At 34.2% G+C, this 16,013-nt stretch overlaps 1 protein-coding gene across 1 annotated transcript in view; it reads left to right on the top strand.

The window, feature by feature from the left end:
* The window catches only part of COL24A1 (collagen type XXIV alpha 1 chain), a 299,775-nt gene that overhangs the window by 94,886 nt on the left and 188,876 nt on the right, over positions 1–16,013 (top strand). The window lies entirely within an intron of this gene.

The following is a 16,013-nucleotide window of genomic DNA, read 5'->3' as shown; positions in this document are numbered from 1 at the left end:
TGATGGGAAGCTATTTTTTTCATTCATATATAAGGGCTTTTATCTTTCTTATTGACTATTTTCTTTGGGTTTTGCTATATCTTCACTTATTTTTTTGGTCTAATTGATCTGTCTATATTAATGGGGTGGTCTGTGGCCTCTGTTGATCCGTTTGTTCTTGGGGCCACTACTGGTACTCACTTCTCCTGGCTTCACTATCCATTTCAAATTCCCTTCATCCTTAGCTGTCACCTCATGGGGTCTTAGCTTATCAGGTGGCTTAACCTAAACCTTTGTTATTGAAAAACATAATCTTTTGATAGGAGTTCCACAAGGGAACCAATGTATTACCTGGGTTCCAGATGTAATCCTTCCTGCCCTTTTTATGTAAAGCAGTCTTGCCTTCCTTTTGCTTTTCAGTGTCAGTTAACCATGCCAGTAACTCCTCCTTTTGTTTGCCCGCACCTCGCTTAAAAAAATTCAGAATGGCCTGGTGGTATTTATAAGTTTTAGTTTAATGGGAGCTTGGCAGTGTCTCCTGTCAAGAGAGAGCCCTTTTAGGTAATAGCATATACAACCCTGAAGAGTCCACCCTCTAAAGAAAGGAAAAACACAGGCTCTTAACTAAAATGTTAGCTTTGCGAAGATGAACTGCTGATACCCCCAGATCAGAAGGGGCCCACAGATATGCAAACTGTTTTTGATTCTCTCTTAATTATAAAGAAAAAGAGTTCATTTGCCAAATCAGTGACTACATGCCATGTATGGGAGGCCTTAGTAATCTACTTTACTATTAATACTGCATCTGACACAGTTGGGGCTGTGGTAGTCTACCTCAGAATCCAGGGGGCAGTATGGTGAATAAATCAATGCTCTTATAAGAGACCACCACATGTACATATGTTAGATCTTTAATGGTGGCACTAATCTCTGACATTCTGTCCACACACAATATGATTGGCAGTCATGCAAATGTGAATGGCTGGCTGATTATTGGAACCTAACTGCAGGAGTATCCCTGTCTTTTAGGCTCCTCATTTGACAATTCAGTTCTAATTATTTATTTGTTATAGATTTTTTGAGATACCTATTATATGTTAATTACTAAAAAAAAAAATGCTGAAGTGATTTCAAGGTTAGGTCCTGACTTCAAGGAGCTTATACTCAATATAACTAATATTTAATTCAGACTATGTCAAAACCTCCTCTATCTGTCTTTCCATGGATATCAAGATTAATTGGGTTTGATAAAGTAAAATATTTTAAAAATCAGGATATTTTTAAAAGTCTAGAATCAGCGTAGTCATCAGAGAAAATTATAAAAATAGCCAAAGAAATTCTTTCCTTTAGTTTCCCCATTCTATATTCTTTCCCTCTTGGGCATGAGTTCCTGTTTATTTCAAATAACTTATCTCTTTTTCTTTCCATAATTTACCCTTCACATCAAAGCCTGTTTTTAGAGAAAGACCTGATAAATGTATTTTAATCCAAGCATTAAATGGTTAAAAGCTAACTGTAAGATAATCTCCTTTCAAGGATGTTTACATTTCAACACTAAACTTAAAGCTGGAACTAATGCAATAAGTATTGAATTTGTAGAATTTTAGCTGTCATTTAGTGAACAGGGGAAAACATGTGGTTGATTAGGAACTTTGATTCTCTTTGAATTAATCATACCATGGAAGTGGTCATCTACACTGCCAACAAAATAGGCTGGTTTTATTTTGCCAGTTTTGTCCTGTCTTGCTGGTAGTGCATATGACCACTAGTATGGTATGATGAATTTAGTTAAAAAACTTAGATCTTAATAAAAAGTTGGTGAAACCAAAGCACTCAAGTTTTTGTTGGAACTGCTATGTTATTTGTCATTGGCATCAGGGAAAACTGTTTATCATTAAAGATCATCTGAACAAATGTCACTTCAAACCACTTCAAAGTTTGTTCTTGCTTATTAATGTTTTACTTATTCTAGGCAAATTATGAAATTGCTGCAACGGACAAGTAAATATGTCTCTGCATGTAACTCTTCACAGAATTAAAATATTAGATGTGCCCTGATATAAAACATCAGGTACTTTAAAACATAAGATTAAAACTTTTTTGATATTGGTTCTTTCTTCTTTAATTGAATTTATTGGGGTGATATAGATTAATAAAATTATATAAGTTTCAGGTATACAGCTCTACAATACATCATTTGGACATTGTATTGTGTATTTACTACCCAAAGTCAGGTCTCCCTCCATCACCATTTATCCCCCCTTTACCTTCTTCCACCTCCCGTCCCCCATTTCTTTCATCTGGCAGTCACCATACTGTTGTGTATGTCCATGAGCCTTTCTTTTTTTACTTTGCTCAATGCCTTCACCCTTCTCATGCAGCCTCCATCCCCCTCCCCTCTGACAGCTGTCAGAGTGTTCTCTGTATCCAGGAATCTGTTTCCATGAGTCTGTCTCCACTTTATTAATTAGTTTATTTTGTTCATTAGATTCCACATATAAGTGAAATCATGAGGTAGTTCTCTTTCACTGACTGCCTTATTTCACTTAGCATAATATTCTCCAGGTCCATCGATACTGTCACAAAAGGCAAGACTTCCTTGTTTTTTACAACTGAGTAGTAGTCCATTGTGTAAATGTACCACAGCTTTTTTATCCACTCATCTACTGATGGACACTTGGACTGCTTCTGAATTGTGGCTATTGTAAATAATACTTCAGTGAACACAGGGGTGCTTATATTTTTTTCAATTAGTGCTTTGGGCTTTTTTGGATATATTCTAGAAGTGGAATCACTGGATTACGATGCAGTTCCATTTTTAACTTTTTAGGTAACTCCACACTGATTTCCACAGTGCCTGCACTAATCTGCATTCCCACCAACAATGCATGAGGGTTTCTTTTTCTCCATTTCCTCATCAACACTTGTTGTTTGTTGATTTATTGATGATAGACATTTTGACAGGTGTGAGGTGATATCTCATTGGTTCTTTCTTCATAAGGCATATGGCAAATGCCATACAGGAAACTTTTCTATTTCTTCAAGCACAGTAGTATCAGTTTTGAGCACTAACTCCATGCTTTCTCCCACTTCATGTATCAAACCATCTTCAAAAGTGGTTGCAGGATAGTTTTAATGTTTGTTGATTCAGCTGTTAATCTCCCTTTGCTACTTTGCTACAGAGATTGCCAAATAGTTGAATTTTGGATGATATCCTTTGTAAATGGGCCAGTTGTTTACTACAAAAATGAGCTGAGATTAATAATCACAGAAATACCAGAAGTGGCCAAGCAGCCGGTCCTCTTTTTCCACCAGGGTGGTCTTCATCAGAGACAAAGACCAAAGGTCATTTGAAGAGTCTGCTCACATCAAGCAAAGGCATGCTTCTAAATGTCCATTTTCACACCTCATTTGACTTAGAATAAGCCAGCATGTGGCCAACTACATGAGTTGAATAGTGCCAATGGATTCCATTCACTTAGACCTATTACTTTTTTATCTTTTAGCACTTGGTGTGGTTGATTAATTTGGCATTTTTTGGTGGTTATTCAAAAAGTAGTTCTGAAAGAAAACACATGATTACATCAGTCAGTACAAATTTCCCCTTGTATGTAATGCTCTGCCTAATAAACACTGTGGGATAGATACAAAAATATACTATGCATAACTTGTGGAAATATATAATTTAGCTGGGAAGACAAGGTATATACATACAGTGTTAGACAATGGTAAAGGCATTATGTGAGAATTAAATAAGTAATTATAGTTTCGTGTTTGTGGAGAAAGTAATATGAGGTGGAAGAATTAGGGAATGGAGGATGGAAAAGATGTAGAAGAATAAATGGCAGGAAAAGGGGAAGGCCTTTCTGCAGGGTGAATCACATGCGCAGAGACTGGGCATTTAGGTGATGTGCATGTTGGATTTACAGAACAGTGAATAGAACTTACTAGCAGATACGGATTCCTTATGTTGGTATGAGGTGACAGGTAAGGTTGTAAGACTACATTGGTGCCAAATTGCATAAGACCTTTGATTCCAAGCTCTGTTGGAGGCAGAGCATTCAGAAGCTCAGTAGTCAAGCCTAATACCACAATTCTTATAACATGAAAAAATATGAATCGTGCCCCCTCATATCCCAAGTAAACTAGTCAAAATTTTATTGATTTGCCTGGTTTCTTCTCATAGTGCTCACAAATTTCTAACCTTTTATACCTAGTCTAGGTGGGAATCTCTGTAAGGGGACAGAGTCTTCTGCCTACCCAGGATAAATCTTAGTACTATTAGTTACTAATACTGATAATACTATTAGTACTCAATACCTTTGTTATAGCGATGTGGACCTCAGGTGAGGAAACCTTTCTACCCAGAGGAGAGTTTGTTACAAGTAGGGCAACTGTCTTTGAATATACCTTGTACTTTCTGTTCCTGGTGCTTGGCCTATAGCCATTTCCCCCAATTACTCATCTTAACAGACAGTAAAGTAAAGGACCATTTACTGCCTGGCTGACTATACAATTTGGTTATCATGTTCACTTTGTATTCCCACGGACTTTCCTCAATCCCATTAATCATCAGTAAGGCCCTCATACTCCCTGTCCCAGAAAGCTATGTCTCTCAGTATCACATCCTCATCACTAGAATGGTCAGATGATGTGAAGGATCTGAGATTTTGTCCTATTTGCAAGCCAACAAGTTAGCCTGACAGTTTCACAGATTCTGGTAGAAGACATGGCACTCCTGGAACAGAGACAAAGGACAGTTTATTATGCTCAGCTGTAGCAGTTTCCAGAGTATGAACATTTTTGCACTGATTCACTGAGCCTCAGTTCTCATGGGGTAATGTGAAGAAAGCAAGATGATACTTGTTCCATTACCTAAGAGGATCTTTGACCTTAGGGAAACTGAATCTTTTATAATGGGCAATTATAAAAAATAATGTGTTCCAGAAAGAGACATAATTATACGGACAGTAAGTATTCCTGCATTTTGCCACAGGGGGAGACACTGTCTCTAACTTTGCTATACAAAAACCCCTGAAAAGGCAACATTCCCTAGACTTATTGGGGAATCACTTTGTAAGTTATATAATGTCTAATCACAATGCTGTACACCTGAAACTAATATAATATTGTGTATCAATTGTAATTGAAAAATATATTTTAAAAATTGGAAAAAGTCCCTGAAAAGACTGACTGGAACAATGAATAAGTATCTCATTTGCATAATGTGCATAAATGCAATGGACTATGGACTTCAACATGTTAAATGTTGGAGGTATAAAGATGAGTAAGATAATACTTATTTTCTTTTATGAGCTCACACTTTATTGGAAAAAGGAAACAAATCATTAATTACAATATAGTACAATTAGTACTAAATAATCATATTAACAGTTTTGTAGTAATGTAAAAGAACAAGCTACTGATTCTGACTAAGGGGAACTGGGAAAAACTTCACAGATCATGTTACCTTTGAGTTGGTAACAGTTTGTATGGTGAAGGAACCTGGGACAGGGAGTTAAGGAAGACTTCTAGAATCATGGATACTTGAGCAGGAAATATTAGGGACTTATCAAGTGGAAAGGACATTCCACCACAGACATATGAGGAAGCTACGTATATTTAAAGAATAGTTCATTGTTTTAGTCAAGTCTGTTTTAATTAAAGGGACAGAAACCTAACTCAAACTGTTTTAAGCAAAAAAATTAGGAATGGCTAGTACAATCAGGAAACCCAGCAGTGCCCGTGCCTAGAGGTTGGCTACTTACAGGAGCTCAATGAGTATGATCAAGAAAGACACTGTCCATCTCTTGACCTTACTTATCTTTGTTGGCTCCATTCATAGGAACACATGGTGGGAAATGTGGCCCTCGGCAACTCTAGGCTTCTGTTGCTCTCAGAATTAGCAATCTTGGCAAAAAGACAGCATTATTTTTTTTCTTATAGCTCCAGAAAAATCTTTAAGATAGACTCCAGCCAATCTGGCTTGGATTACATGATCATATTTAAATCAGTCACAACTGCTTTAGGACTAGAATACTCTAACTGCAAGCTTTGGATTATTTACTTACCCTTGGAAACAGGGACAGGGACCAGAAACACATGGACTGCAAATTGGGGGAGAGTAGTTTCCCAAAGAGACAGTGAGCACATTTTAAAAAATGCCCTCCATTTACCCTTCTGCCCATTTACACAGTTTTTTAAATGGCCTCTGGTATCATAGTGCAGCCACCCACATAGTTGAAAATGCACTCTCCTTCTGCAAAGGAAGATTACTCAATGTATTGGTCAAGTCCAAGGCCAGGTTCTTAGGAAAAGGGGCATTGTTCACAGTGAGGCCTAGATACAGGTCCACATCTCCACTAACCCGTGCGTAATTTTTGATGGAAAACAAGATAGCCATAATATTTATGGAAAGAAAAAAAAACAGAAAGAATGGGAAACAACATAAAGTGGCCCAGGATCAAAGCTGTACATTTAGAACAACAGTAGGCAATTGATACATACTAGTTCCTCATAACAATGTAAATCAGCTTTTTAAAATCTCCTAACTTCCCAGTCCATGGCACAAACACACACATACTGAAAAGGGGAGAATCTGAGTTAGTTTCCAGAATATTTTATGAAGCCAGGGAATATTTTTATTCTCTGGTGTATGTGTTCAGTGCTGAGAACTTAATAGTAACTGTGTTGAATTGGTGAATTGATATTCTTAATTACTATACTCGTCAGAATTTGAAATGAATCAAATATATAGACATTGAGTACCTAAAAGTGATACCTATCCAAAACTAAACATCAAGTCATCGTCATGTTATTACTTTCAAAACAATTTGAAATCTGAGCTTCGCTGATTTTTATCTGGGGACTAGTTCTCTGAGGATCTTCAATGACTTGCTAACTCTTGTCTGTCAAAATGCAACTGATTATCAAAAATACCCAATACCAATTACCTTTTTGTTTGACAGTTTTATTGAGCTGTAGTTTATGCACAACAGACTGCATATATTTATACAATTTGATAATTTTTGACATTATGTAAAACTCATGAAAACATCAACCAAAATCAAGATAGTAAACATTCATCAAACCACAAATTTTTTTTGTTCACCTTTTGCATGTTCCTCCCTTCTCCAGTCTACTATAATCTGCTTTTTGTCACCATAGGTCATCCAAACTTAAGTATCAAATGATGGTCAAAATAGTTTATTTAACAATTATAAATTTCATGAAGTTTTGTGTGGATTTCAGTAAAATAAAAGTGGACTTTGCAATTGACTTTGTAGGTTCTTTTAAGAGTGACTTCATACATATTGCGAATACTATTTAAACAAAGTCTTATTTGATAGAAAGAGTGTATGCTTGTGTCATAAGGAATTTTATTATCTTTGTTGTGGATTTTCTCTGCTGAGTTTTTAGGATGCAACACATAAATGGAATTGAGCTGTGCCATTTTTACTGCTCAAATATATAGATTTATAAAAAGGGAAGATATATGAATAGCAATAGTGATTTGCAAAGATTTTCAACAATATCATAATTTCAAAAATCTGGTTTTTTAGAGCCAAAACAGCAAAAGAGTTAAAGAGAACCAGCTACCTACATGAATTCTTTATTTTACATTTATTTTTCCAGAAGCTCACATTTTCTGTTTATGGCTTTCTCTGAGGATAGAACAGTTTCTTAATCTGCAGTTGCACATTTCCTTGTACTAAAGTTTAGTTTCTATATTTACTGAGAATGTGAATTTATTACTTTTACCCTTTTATTATTATTTTTTGCATTAACTTTTGGATGGATTATTCTCACTCAGAAAAGGTAATTTTAATCTTTTTTGAAAATTACTTTCCTACTTGGACTTACCATATTACTGACATGGTATGTACTTCCACAAATGCCAAATAACAGACTCGTATGATTGTTTTTTTGGCTCTATAACTCATACTGAACTCTCCCCTTACAGATCCTCTCTCCCTCTGGGTGCATTCTTTCTTGTTTGCATATGTGAAATGTCAATCCTATATATAGAAGCTATGTTTGTGACTGTAGTTGGGTTTTTAAGTTTGTTTTCTTAGACAAAGGGCAATATTTGAAACTACATAATTGAAAATAAAATTGTTTAATTTGTCTTTAATTCGGTCATCTATTCAAGCTGTCAAATATTTATTGAATGTGCTGTATGCCCACTACTAGACTAGGCTTTGCATAACTTTGCTCTTTAGGAAATCATAATTTATAATGTTGCCCTATCTTAAATGATTTATTAATTTAATTTTTTTAATTTTAATTTATTTACTTTTTAAATACATTTGTCTCTGCCTCCCCCCCACCTCTTTCCCTTGCCCCCTCCCACCTTCCCTCCCTCAGCTCTTGATATGACTTTTTTCCTAAAGGATATATTCGTCTCTACTTTGTTCACACTTAAATAAACTACTCAGAAGATAATTTAAGCCAACTCATATTGAGTTCTTACATATTTAAAGCACAATGGATATAAAAGTGAATGAAAACTTGAAAATTTTAATGAGTTAAATGCCTAAATGCTACTCTTATCTACAATAACCATGTATTTTAAAGCTCCCATATAAAATATCAAAATGTTTATATTTCCCAAAATGTTTATTTTCAACATATTGTTATAATGGAACATACTATTCAAAATCTGAGCTTCACTGATTTTATATGGGGAAAAGTTCAACAGATAAATTTTATTTTCTCTCTGAAGTTCTTTAAATTGTTGAAAATGGTTGCCTACCAAAAACAAATGATTATCTAAAGCACCCAATACAACTGTGTTGAGGTATAATTGACTTATTGAGGTAGTTATATTATAAAATAACAATATAAATATATTTGAGTAGTGCAATTTTATAATTTTTAATGTACATATAAATCATCACCAAGATCAAGATAGTGAACATATCTGTCAAACTCAACAATTTCCTTGTTCACCATTTGTAATTTCTCCCTTCTGTTCTTTTTGACCCCACCCTTTTCAGGCTACCACTGATCTGCTTTTTGTCACTATAAAGTAATTTGCATTTTTCTAAAGTTTTTATTTAAATAAACTTATATAGTGTGGAGTCCTTTATTATATGAGTTATTTTCTTTAGCATAATGCATTTGAGATTCTTCCAGGTTGCCATATTCAGGTTTTTTTCATTTTACTGATACAGCATTGTTACTTTATTTATTGGATTTATTTATTTTGTGGATTGTTTATCCATTTGAACTTTTTTTTTTACCAAAAGGACTATAAATAGCAATGGAAAATGGAGACTTTATCATTCCTATTAAAGAACTACTAATATGCTTAATATATGCCATAGAACATTATATGCTTACTTTATTTGGACATTCTAGCTTCCAAACTTCTGAATACTGCCAGAATAAGAACAACAGTATTTTACTTTTATAATTTCCCAGGACACTAATGGAATCTGCTAGTGCTTTTGGTTCCCAGGTTTTGCTTTTTAAAAATGCGTGTGAATTAGTCTCCAGCCTTTAGCAATTAGGGAATAATAAAACATTGTTTTTACTGGAGAGAATGTTGAGTCACTCTTCTCTGTGCAATAAACAGATGTGAAGGGGCCCAAAAATAGAAGACACGTTTTTACTTCTTTAGGCTACTACTTCATTTTTTAAAATCCTCACCCAAAGATATGTTTATTTCTTTGAGAGAGGGAGGGAAAGAGAGACAGAGAGGGAAATATCGATATGAGAGAGAAACATCAATTGGTTGCCTCCTGTACACACCCCAACCAGGGATCGAACCTGCAACCTAGGTATGTGCCCTAACTGGGAATTGAACCTGCAGTCTTTTGATGTATGGGATGATGCTCCAACCAATTGAGCCACCCAATCAGGGCTAGTTTCCACTTCTTGATAAAAATTAATGATTACATTATTTATGTTAAAAAGGCACCAGATGCAAGATATAATATCAATATCAATATACAAAGATCTGTTGTGTTTCCACATATTATTAATGAACTATCAGAATGAGAAATTAAGAAAACAATCTTATTTAGAACTGCATCAAAAAGAAAATAATGTCTAGGAATAAATTTAACCAAGAAAGTGAAAATTTGTACACTGAAATCTGTAACATTAATGGAAGAAATTAAATAAGATGCTTGTAAAGGGAAAGATTTCTATGCTTATGGATTACAAGAATTAATATTGTTAAAATACCCATACTACGCAAAGTAATCTATAGATTTAAGACAATCCAAATCAAAATCCCACTGGCATTTTTCACAGAAATAGAACAAACAATTCTAAAATTGTATGGAACCACAATTTTTATGGTTCCAAATGAATCCAAATAGACAAAACAATCTTGAGAAAGAACAACAAACTAGAGGTATCATGCTTCCTGGTTTGAAACTATATTACAAGGATATAGTAATCAAACAGTATGTTATTAGCATAAAACCAGACATGTAGATCAGTGGAACAGACTAGAAAGCCTAGAAATAAGTCCACCTATATATGGTCAATTATTCTGTGACAAAGAAGCCAGGAATATACAATGGGGGAAAAGATAGTCTCTTCAATAAATGGTGTTGGCAAAACTGGACATCTATGTACACAAAAATTGAAACTGTACACCATATTTTACACCATACAGGCATACCTCATTTTATGTGCCTTGCTCTATTGCATTTCACAATACAGTGATTTTTACAAATTGAAGTTTTGTGGTAACCCTACATAGAGCAAGTCTATTGGCACCATTTTTCTAACAGCATTTGCTCACTTTGTGGCTCTATGTTATGTTTTGCTAATTCTTGCAATATTTCTTATTTCACACTTATTCATTATTGTATTTGTTATTGTGATCTTTGATTGGTTATCTTTGATTTTACTATTGTAACTGCTTTGGCACACCACAAACCACACATGTATAAGATGGTGAACTTAATTGATAAATATTGTGTAAGTTCAGACTGCTCCACTGACCAGCATTCCCCAGTCTCTTTCCCTCTTCTCAGACCTCTCTATTGCTTGAGACACAATAATATTGAAATAGGCGAATTAATAACCCTACAATGGCCTGTAAGTGTTCAAATGAAAGGAAGAGTAACACATTTCTCATTTTAAGTCAAAAGCTAGAAACGATTAAGCTTATTGAGGAAGATATGTTGAAAGATGAGATAGATCAAAAGCTGGGCCTCTTGTACCAAACAATTAATCAAGTTGTGAATGCAAAGGAAAAGTTCTTAAAGGGAATTAAAAGTGCTACTCCATTAAACTCATGAATGATAAAGTTAAACAGCCATATTGTTGATTTGGAGAAAGTTTTAATGGTCTGGGTAGAAGGTCAAGCCACCCAGAACATTCCCTTAAACCAAAGCCTAATCCAGAGAGGCCTAACTCTCCTTAATTCCCTGAAGGCTGAGAGTGCTGAAAAGGCTGCAGAAGAAAAGTTTGAAGCCAGCAGAGATTGATTATGAGGTTAAGGAAAGAAGCCATCTTCATAACATGAAAGCGCAATGTGAAAGTATTGATATAGAAGCTGCAGCAAATCATCCAGAAGATGTAGCTAAGATTATGAAGGTGGCTATATTAAACAATAGATTTTCAATGTAGATGAGACAGCCTTATATTGGAAGAAGATGCCAGCTGAAAAGGAGAAGGCAATGCATGGCTTTAAAGCTTCAAAGCATAGGCTGCCTCTCTTGTTAGGGGCTCATGCAGCTGGTGACTTTAAATTAAAGCCAGTGCTCGTTTATCATTCCAAAAATCTTAGGGCCCTTAAGAATTAGGAAAAATCAACCCTGCCTGTGCTCAATAAATGGCATGGCAAAGCCTGGATGACAACACATCTGTTTACAACATGGTTTAATTAATATGTTAAGCCCACTGTTCAGACCTACTGCTCAGAAGAAAGATTTTTAAAAAAATATGACTGCTTATTGACAATGCACGTACTCACCCTAGAGCTCTGATGGAGATGTCCAATAAGATTATTGTTGTTTTATGCCTGCTAACACAACATCCATTCTGCAGCCCATGGATCAAGGAGTGGTTTTGACTTTAAAGTCTTCTTATATAAGAAATACATTTTGTAATGCTTTAGCTGCTATAGATAGTGATCTCTCTGATGGATATGGGCAAAGTAAACTGGAAACCTTCTGGAAACAATTCACCATTCTAGATGCCATTAAGAACACTCATGATTCATGGGCAGAGGTCAAAATATCAAAAGTAACAAGAATTTGGAAGAATTTGATTCCAACCCTCATGTATGACTTTGAGGGATTAAGACCAGTAGAGGAAGTAACTGCAAATGTGGTAGAAATAACAGAATAATTAGAATTATAAGTGTATATGAAGATATGACTGACTTGCCATGATAAAAAATTCATTGCTATGAATTTCATGTTAAACCTTTGACAGATGAGGATTTGCTTCTTATGAATAAGCAAAGAAAGTGGTTTCTAGAGGTGGAATATACTCCTGGTGAAGAACCTGTGAAGATTGTTGAAATGACAATGAAAAATTTAGAATGTTATATAAGCTTAAGTTAATAAAGCTATGACATACAACTCAATAGAAAAAACCAATTAAATATTATTGAAACAATATAAAATAAAATATTATTCAGTCTTTAAACAGAAGGAAATCATACTGTTATGACAACATGGATACATCTTAAAGGCATTATGCTAAGTTAAATAGGTCAGAGAAAGACAAATACTATATGATCTCATTTACATGTAAATCTAAAAAAAACCAAAACAAACAAAAACAAAACTTACAAATACAAAGAACAAATTGGTAGTTGCCAGCAGTGGGAGGGAAGGGCAAAATGGATGAAGGTGGTCAAAAAGTACAAACTTTCAGTTATGGATAGCATAGGGTAAATGAGGCAAAATATATGGTGATGGAAGATTAAAAATAAAATAAAGTAAGTTAGCTATGGAGATGGATAGCATGATGGCACAGTAAATAATGTACTATGTGTTTGAAGTTTGCTAAGAGTAGATCTTAAAAGTTCTCATAAGAAAAGAAATTAAGACATTTGTGGTGATAGATGTTAACTGAAATTACTGTGATCGTTTCACAATGTACACGTATATTGAATTAATGTTTTATACCTGAAAGTAATTTAATGTTATAAGTCAATTTTATCTCAAATTTTTAAAAAGGCACCATAAATCAGGCTGCTCTTTCTTTTTCTCACTTAGGTGTTATACTTTCAATTGTAATGTGATGACTTAACTGAGATAGTGAAGCACAATGAAGGAGAAACCATTTTGACTTTTGAATGTTTTCCATTATTTTAAATTAAAAAAGAGTATTCTTATGAGATTTTTGTTTTTAATTTTCTTTCTGTATAGTTTCATGCAAACATAATTTTTAATCAAATTATAAAATCTGAATGATAAAGTTTTTATCTTTCAATCTGTAAGGTCTCTGAAGTTTTGCAACTTTACAAGGACAGCTATGTCCTGTCATTTGATTTACAGTTTAAACCGTAAATTTGAGAGTTTAAAAAATTATTTTATAGACATATGTTATTAAAGTTCAGTTGACCCAGCTAACTCTGACTTTTATATTGAAAACTTATCTAAAAAACAAGATCTCTACCTGGTAGTAACCCAGGTATGAATTTTTCAAATAATAAAAAATATTCCCTGGCCAAATTTTAGAGATTTTTTTCTTTTAATAATTGTGATGTGTTTCTGAACTTTTAAAGCTTTAATTGTAAAATATTCAACTTACATGATTATAATATAATATCAGATTTGATGACATCCTTTGTCTCCTATTCCCCTTGTCTTGGTATTTTATGTCTTTTTAATAGTCCATCATTATTATTTTAATGTTTAAGAAAGAGCAGATATTCATGCGCATACTCAATATTCCATGTTTATAAACAAGTCACTTCAATGACTTTTTTCACACTGTGTATTAAAAAATAAAACAAGGACACAGACATCTATATAAAACAAATGTATATCACAAACAATTTATAAGGCAAACACTCTTGTAACTATCATGCAGGTAAGGAATAGAACTGCTAATTATTCCCCTTTTATGGACCCCAGCCCAACCACAAACCTGTCTCTCCTCCCAAAAGTAATCAGTTCCTCTTTTTTTTTTTTTTCATTTATCACTCCAGTGTGCTTCTTTTAAGAAATATAAGGCTTGTTTGTCTTATTGCTATGTCTTTCAGTCTACATGTTCTTTCCATTCCCTTTTTTCCCCCCTTATAATTTAGTCATTGAAGATCCTCAGTTGTTTAACCTGTAAAGTTTTCTGGAGCCTGGGTTTTGCTGATTATAGTCTTATGGTGTAGTTACACATTTCTTGGTCCTCCATATTTCCTGGAATTGATAGTCACATACAGAAGCCTGACCATATTCAGTTTTGTTTGTTTTTGGCAAGACTATTGGTAGTATTGTGTTCTTTCATCAGGAAGCACATAATGTCTAGTTATCTCTTCTTTTTTGTGATGGTAGTAATAGTTGGTTATTAAACTGCCTAGATCCATTATATCATTTAGGAAATTGCAAAATGGCAATATTCTTGCTCTATCATGTCTTCTGTTTATTGGCTGGAATGCATTCCTTCAGCTACTGTATAGGAAAGGTAGAATAAATGCTTGATTCTCTACTTGTAAATTAGTAAGTTGTATCCCTTTCATCCTTTAAACATACAGTTTTTTTTCCTTGTATAATTATGAACCTATGAATTTAAAAATACTTGACATGTTTTAATCCATTGCAATTTTTGTCCTTACTGAAGTTCATATTGTTCCATATCTGGCCAGTAGGATCCTCTCCAAGCTCTCAGAGTTCTTCTAACAGGACTCTAGATACCTTTCTTGCTTTCTGGTATGACAGGGTGTTCCAGACTCATCTGAAGGTTGGACAGAAATCATGAGATTATCTGTGGAGATGCTCTGAACCAGGGGTTGTAAACCAGTAACAAAGGGCTAAAAATAGCCAACAAACATGTTGTCCTTTTTTTCCCCCCAAAAGAAGTCAGCCATTCAAAACAACAAAAGTCTATTTTTTAGCACTGGAAATATGATTGATTGTTAATAAGACATAAAACTTCCCTCAAGAAGTTTACAGCCTGGTGAGGAAAACATAACAAGCCAAAACACTACATTGAGTGACTTTGTAGGACTGATAGTGAGAGAGATCTTACAAGGGACCTAGCTCAAGATATGGGGGTCAAAGAAATATTTATAAGTAAAATATTATTCAGTCTTTTATTTCAAACATAAGTCTTTCAGATGAAGAAAGATACAAGGAGAATTATTTAAGGCAGAGAAGGCAAAGGTGAACCTGATTTCCTTCAATTAGAAAAGCAGTCAGCAAGTCTGTATTAAACATATTCTATTCCAGACTTTCATAAATTTGATTCTGTAATCAGTCTCTTTGTTACTACTGACTTTTTTCTGCCAGAAATATTCCCAAGTATTTTTTCACAGAGTCCAGGTTTTAAATCAGAGCCAAGGCATTTTGCCCTAATCCAGACTGGATAAGTCAGTATCCTTTCTTTTAATTTTTCTTTCCAAGATGAGTATTTCAGAATCAACCTTTCTATTACCTTTTACTTGTGGGAATTTTTATTACCATCATAGTTAACCCCACTGAACTACCTTTTCTAGCTGGCATTCATATTTAACTGGAACTTTCTTTACTCTTAAAGATGCTGATTCTTGAACTTGTCTTACCTTGTCTATGTCCACAGGAAACACAGAAACAGCTCTGTGACAAAATCAATGCAAGTAGCTTATTATCAGTATTGAAACTCATCATGATGAATAATAGTCTAATTCATTATTTCAGCAAGAATATTAATCTAATTATTTTAGAGTAACATTCTAAGCCTTTTCCCAGCACAGAGTTTATTTAACATGCTATAGTACATTCCTATTTCTTGAACCAACTATTTTAGACTACTAGAGTATAATTTCCAGAAAGGTAAAATTATGATTCTCAGGCAAATATAAAAGTAAACATAGGTCAGATATTTTATTCAACTCATCAATCAATTATGGTACCAGT

This window comes from Pteronotus mesoamericanus, unplaced genomic scaffold, assembly GCF_021234165.1.
Source record: "Pteronotus mesoamericanus isolate MK-2021 breed Mesoamerican mustached bat unplaced genomic scaffold, CSHL_Meso_final contig_181, whole genome shotgun sequence".
Taxonomy (NCBI): Eukaryota; Metazoa; Chordata; class Mammalia; order Chiroptera; family Mormoopidae; genus Pteronotus; species Pteronotus mesoamericanus.
Note: the sequence above shows the minus strand (reverse complement) of the source record. Positions and strands in the feature narration are given on the sequence as shown.